The following is a 7289-nucleotide window of genomic DNA, read 5'->3' as shown; positions in this document are numbered from 1 at the left end:
AAAAATAAAATAAAATGAAATATCACAACTTAGTAAAAGGCCTAACTAATTAGCACCCCTCTTTTACTATCATCACACCGTAAGCCCAATAGCTCTTACTCCCTCATTTTCCAATTAAATCCAATTTAAATTCTCAAATTCCAATTATTTAATTTAAATCCAAATTAAATTAATAAACTGAAATTATGGGTGTTACAACTCCCCCCCACTAAAAGAGTTTTCGTCCTCGAAAACATACCTTAGACGAAAAGTTCCGGGTAAGAGTCCTTCATCTGGCTCTCTAACTCCCATGTGACATTTCCACCGGCTGGTCCTCCCCAAACCACTTTCACCGTTGCTATATCTTTACCTCGCAACTGCTTCACTTTACGATCTTCAATCCTCATAGGTAATGTCTCTACAGTCAGATTATCTCGCACCTGTATATCATTTACCTGAATCTCATGAGACGGATCCGCAATGTATTTTCCTCAACTGGGATACATGGAACACATCATGCAAATTAGCGAGTGCAGGCGGTAAAGCAACCTGATAAGCAACCTTTCCAATCTTCTTAGTAATCTGAAATGGACCAATGAAACGCGGAGTTAACTTCTTCGACTTCAAGGCTCTCCCAATACCAGTCATCGGAGTAACTCGCATGAATACATGATCTCCTTCCTTAAATTCAATATCCTTCCTTCTTTTGTCATGGTAACTCTTCTGACGACTCTGAGAAGCTCTCATCTTTTCCTGAATCATCTTGATCTTTTCTGTAGTTTGTTGCACAATCTCCGGTCCAACCACCGCATTTTCTCCAGATTCGTACCAACACAACGGCGTTCTACATCTCCTACCATACAATGCTTCAAACGGAGCCATACCAATACTCGAATGATAACTATTGTTGTAGGTAAACTCAACCAAAGGTAAATAACTATCCCAAGCACCACCTTTTTCTAATACACAAGCTCGTAGCAAATCCTCTAACGATTGAATCGTTCTCTCCGTCTGTCCATCTGTCTGCGGATGATAAGCAGAACTCAACCTCAACTTAGTACCTAAGGCTTCCTGCAATCCTGCCCAAAACTTAGAAGTAAATCTCGGATCTCTATCCGACACAATACTAGCTGGAACACCATGCAAACTCACTATCTTCTCAACATACAACTGAGCCAACTTCTCCATCGGATAATCCATTCTTATTGGAATAAAGTGAGCAGATTTCGTCAACCGGTCTACAATAACCCAGATAGAATCACAATTCCTACTCGTTCTAGGTAACCCAGACACAAAGTCCATAGAAATTCCATCCCACTTCCAATCCGGAACAAACAACGGTTCCATCAATCCAGACGGTTTCTGATGCTCAATTTTCGACTTCTGACAAATTAGGCAAGCATAAACAAACTCAGCAATTTCCTTCTTCATTCCAGGCCACCAAAATAACTTCTTCAAATCATGATACATCTTGGTAGCACCAGGATGAATACTCAATCCACTTCGGTGTCCTTCTTCCAGAATACTCTTTCTGATCTCAGCAACATCAGGTACACACACTCGGTCTCCAAACTTTATGACACCATTCTCGTCAATTCGGAATTCACCTCCTCGACCTTGGTTAATCAATGCCAACTTATCTACCAATCCAACGTCAGATTTTTGTCCGTTTCTAATTTCTTCAAGGATACTATTAGTTAACTTTAACATCCCCAACTTAATGCTATTAGAAGTACTTTCGCATACTAAACTCAAATCTCGGAATTGTTCAATTAAATCCAATTCTCGCACCATTAGCATAAACATATGCAATAACTTCTTGCTCAATGCATCAGCAACAACATTTGCTTTACCAGGATGGTAATTCAAACCGAAATCATAGTCCTTCAAAAATTCTAACCATCTTCTCTGTCTCATATTGAGCTCTTTCTGATGATCGCTGAATACCTCAAATCGAGAACCGTAGAGATAATGTCTCCACAACTTCAACACAAACACCACAACCGCCAATTCCAAATCATGAGTCGGATAATTCTTCTCATGAATTTTCAACTGTCTTGAAGCATAGGCCACTACCTGCTTATCTTGCAACAAAACACCACCTAAACCCATCAGTGAAGCATCACAGTACACATTGAAAGACTTCGCTGGATTAGGCAAAATTAAGATCGGAGCACTCGTCAACCTCTTCTTCAACTCTTGAAAACCTTTTTCACATTCTGAATCCCATACAAATACATGCCCCTTTCTTGTTAACTTAGTCATTGGTAATGCCAACTTCGAAAATCCCTCAATGAACTTTCTATAGTAACCTGCCAGACCAAGGAAACTACGAATCTCTGAAGCATTCTTCGGCGTCTCCCACTGAGATACTGCTTCTACCTTCATAGGATCCACTGCGATACCGTCCTTCGTAATTACATGGCCAAGAAAACTTACCTCCTCCAACCAGAATTCACATTTAGACAATTTCGCATACAATTTCGTCTCCTTCAATAATTCCAACACCACTCTTAAATGATCTGCATGTTCTTCATCACTCTTCGAGTAAATCAGAATGTCGTCAATGAACACTACCACGAACTTGTCAAGATACGGGTGAAATATCCTGTTCATATACTCCATGAAAACACCAGGTGCATTAGTAACACCAAATGGCATAACAGAATATTCATAGTGTCCATACCTCGTTCGGAATGCCGTCTTCTGAATATCTTCTGCCTTCACACGAATTTGGTGATATCCAGACCTCAGATCAATCTTGCTAAACACACAAGCTCCAACCAACTGGTCCATCAATACGTCAATCCTCGGCAAAGGGTATCGATTCTTGATTGTCACTTTGTTCAGTTGTCTATAATCAACACATAGCCTCATTGAACCTTCTTTCTTCTTAACCAACAGTACCGGCGCACCCCACGGTGACACGCTAGGACGAATAAACTTCTTCTCCAACAATTATTCTAACTGTTTCTTTAGTTCAACCAATTCTGATGCCGACATGCGATACGGTGCCATCGACACAGGACTAGTTCCAGGAATCAATTCTATAGCAAACTCCACTTCTCTTTCAGGTGGCAACTCACTAACATCTTCTGGAAACACTTCCTGATACTCATTCACTACCCGTAGCTCACCAGTGCTATCGCCCCCTTTCACTTCCATCGAAGAACACAACATAAATACCACTGCTCCATCATTGACAGCTAAATTCATCTGTTTGACTGACATAGTCAAATCCTCAACACTAACCTCTTCAGGGAAGATAACCGTCTTCGCAAAACAATTGATATGAACCCGATTAAATTGCAACCAGTTCATCCCCAAAATGACGTCAAGTCCTTCAAGAGGAAGGCACACTAAATCCATTCCAAACTTTCTACCAAATATGTCAACAGGACAGTTCAAACAAGCAGAAGAAGTAGTTACTGAACCCGATGCAGGAGTGTCAATAACCATACTTCCATGAATAACAGATATTTCTAATCCCAATCGTTTAGCACAATCTAATGAAATGAACGAATGAGTCGCTCCAGTATCTATAATAGCAACTAAAGGCGTGTTACGGATAAAACACGTACCTTTAATTAGACGGTCTTCTGGAGTAGTCTCTGACCCAGACAAGGCAAAGACTTTTCCACCAACCTGATCCTTCTTTGGTTTAGTGTAGTGCGGACTGATGTGACCCTCTTCGCCGCAATTGTAGCAAGTCACAATCTTCATCCTACAATATGAAGCAATATGACCCGCCTTACCAAACTTGAAGCATTTCTTCTCTCCACTCTTGCACTCATTCCTTCTATGCCCAGTCTTACCACAGTTGTAGCACCTAACGGGAGCACCAGAATCTCCCCCACTAGGCCTCTTCCAATCCCCAGCTCTAGGATTTCCTCTACCATATGGCTTACCTCTATCCATAGGCTTCTTACCTTTCTTGTCAACCAACTCGCGAGAGTGAGATGACTTCAGCTTAAGGTTATCCTCTTCAAAATCCTACTACAGTCCACCAAATCGACAAACCGCTGAATTCTCTGGTACCTGATCCCCTGCTTGATCTCATCACGAAGACCATTCTCAAACTTGATGCACTTTGAGAATTCACTAGCCTCATCATTGTTGTAGTGAACGTAGTACTTCGCCAACTCGACAAATTTCGAAGCATACTCTGGTATCGTCATATTACCCTGAGTCAGCTCCAAAAATTCAATCTCTTTCCTGCCTCGAATGTCTTCAGGAAAATACCTCCTCAGAAACTCTCTCTTGAACACAGCCCAGGAAACAGCTACACCATCAGCATCCAATTCAGCCCTGGTAGCCATCCACCAGTCATCAGCTTCTTCGGACAACATATGAGTACCATACCTCACTTTCAGGTTCTCAGCACAATCGATGACTCTGAAAATCCTGTCGATCTCCTTAAGCCATTTCTGAGCACCTTCAGGATCATGTGTGCCCTTGAACAACGGAGGATTGTTCCGCTGGAAACTGTTCAGCTGCCTGTCAGCACCAATACCAGCCCCATTGGCATTCCCTCCCAATACACCAACAATCATGCCCAGAGCCTCAACAATTGCATCGTCGTTTCTTCCTCCTCTTCCAGCCACTGTTCATCTAAATATAAAACAATATTCATTAGAACAAGATGTATCGATAGTGTCAACCTTACACTATTCGCATACGAGGGATTAACTGACACTAAGACTCTGACTCAAACGACCGACTATGCTCTGATACCACTATTGTAACACCCTTCTAAACCCCGCGGCAATTTTTAATAATTAATCAGAGTAAAAACATATGCACAAGGGTGCCACAATTATTCAAAATAATTAAATCAACTAAGGTCAAAGTCATGCTTCATTAGGAAACGGTTCACCAAAACATAATCATGTTTATCACAGCGGAATACTAAAAATCATCGAATACAACCAAATGCAATCATAATTCAACACCAAATAAAATGGATAGTTTCATAAAAACTCTATAACTAGCGTTCCCCAGTGTTACAGATCAGAGCATGACCGACACGACCCAACATAAACGGATAAACTCTACGAGTCATCCTCACCAAGCACTAATGCCGCTACTCCTCAATCTGAAAATGACAACATGTAAGGGTGAGTCTCATTCTCAATTAGTAAATATTATGCAATTCATAAGCAACAAGCATCATAATATACCGTTCACCCAATTATACATATTCAGATTCACATCCATTATTAATTCACACAATAATAGATTACAACACACACTACAGAAATCCGTACAATCATATTATGACAGAATGCATATGACACAACTGACACTATGCATGTGGTACCAATAAATCGTGGAATCAATCCACCTAACCGATCTACGCCTCATCAAGATACGGCCCACCGACACAATTTCCACACAATGGGAAATATGTCCACCAACGATCCAAACATCACCGGGATCCAACATCAATGCATATGAATGAATGAAACACATATAACATACTTAAAACACACCGAATCACGATGAACAACTCATATCATCACCACATCACCGAATAGGTATGTACATGTTTTTAACATCATTCAAATAGTCATGCATTCATCACAATCATAATAATAATCACAACCAATTCATCATCACATCAATTACATTGTTACACCTATCTCATATGCACACAATGTCAATTTTCATCAAGTAATTAAATCAAGCTTTATAGAAATAAAGTCGGCCACTGCCTACATTTATCATTCATCATATAAAATATTTAATTACTTGCACAACGCCCAAAACGGCACTAAAAACGGACCTACAGTTTGAAAGTTACGCATTTTTAAAGAAATGTTCCGTCACTAACAGCACGCGGCGCCAACCAGGTTCGCGGTGCGGAACGAGAAAAAGTTACGCCTTCGCGGCGCCAACACATGGACGTGGCGCGAACTGAGCGTATCACAACTTCTTGGAATTCTGCCCAACGGTTCGCGGCGCAAACAGAGGTTCGCGACGCGACCTGGCAATTTTGCAGAATTACGGGTCTGCGATTTCACATCCTTTTCACCCAAAAACGATTCCAGACATCCCATACATGCATATAATCATCACACAGTCAATTATACACCATAAAACATCATTATTAGCCAAATAGTTCACACCATCATCATCAATTCAATCCAAATGAGAGTCCTCCAACCTAACAATCCCAATATAGAATTGAACCAAACTATACATCAATCTACCTATTACCTAAGATCACATAATAGATACTAAAAGGAAGAGTCCCCCCTTACCTCGATGAATTTCTTGAATGCTCTCCTTCCGGTTTCACATTCTTGCCTCTTTCTCTTCTCTTGCTCTTTTCACGTGTTCTTCCTTTCTCCCCAAATAGTTCCTTTTTCTTTTATGAAAAATAAAATAAAATGAAATATCACAACTTAGTAAAAGGCCTAACTAATTAGCACCCCTCTTTTACTATCACCACACCGTAAGCCCAATAGCTCTTACTCCCTCATTTTCCAATTAAATCCAATTTAAATTCTCAAATTCCAATTATTTAATTTAAATCCAAATTAAATTAATAAACTGAAATTATGGGTGTTACAACCTCTCAGCTCTCTTCTCTTCACGTGCGATGAAACGGAGGCCGGAGATCCTCCTCACTCCCCCGTCACCGTGAACAACGACACAAACTCTCCGCTCGCACCTCCCTCGCGTTCTCATTCCGATCTCCTTCTTCCCTAATTCGAAATCACACTATTCATGCTTGATTCAGCCAGAGAAGCTTCAGAGACGATGAATGATGATGAAAGCCAAGCGAAATTGTTGATGACAATGCGTTGTCGAAGGCTCTCGGTTGAAGATTGATTGGATATTGATGGTGATGAATGTGACGATTACGTGGAGGTTCGTGATTGTGAGGATTGAGCGATGAAAACCGATTCCGGCGATTGATGAAGAACTCCGATGAAGATTTCGCGGTCAGTTTTCTTGCTACAACCTTTTCCTTCATATATTTTCCTAAGAATCTCTTCTTCTTCTTCCGTTGAATTTTTTTCACGTTTCTTGTTTTTTATTTCTGAACGATTTGCTATTGTTATTGTTGCTATGTGATGATGATTTTGTTAAGGATTTTCTGGAGATTGGATAGGAGATTGAAGTGCTGTGAAGGTGAGGTATGAAGGTTGTTCTTGCGGTTATGAAGCTGTGTATGGAGATTGAACAAATGAAGATTGCTGCGATTTTGAAAAGGTGATGAAGATGAAGAAATTGAGGTGAGGGATGAAGGTGATGATTGAAGAAGGTGATGAAGATGGATTCAAGAAGAAGATGAAAATGGA

This window comes from Vicia villosa, unplaced genomic scaffold (genome assembly GCF_029867415.1).
Source record: "Vicia villosa cultivar HV-30 ecotype Madison, WI unplaced genomic scaffold, Vvil1.0 ctg.004099F_1_1, whole genome shotgun sequence".
NCBI lineage: Eukaryota > Viridiplantae > Streptophyta > Magnoliopsida > Fabales > Fabaceae > Vicia > Vicia villosa.
This window is presented reverse-complemented; position numbering follows the sequence as displayed.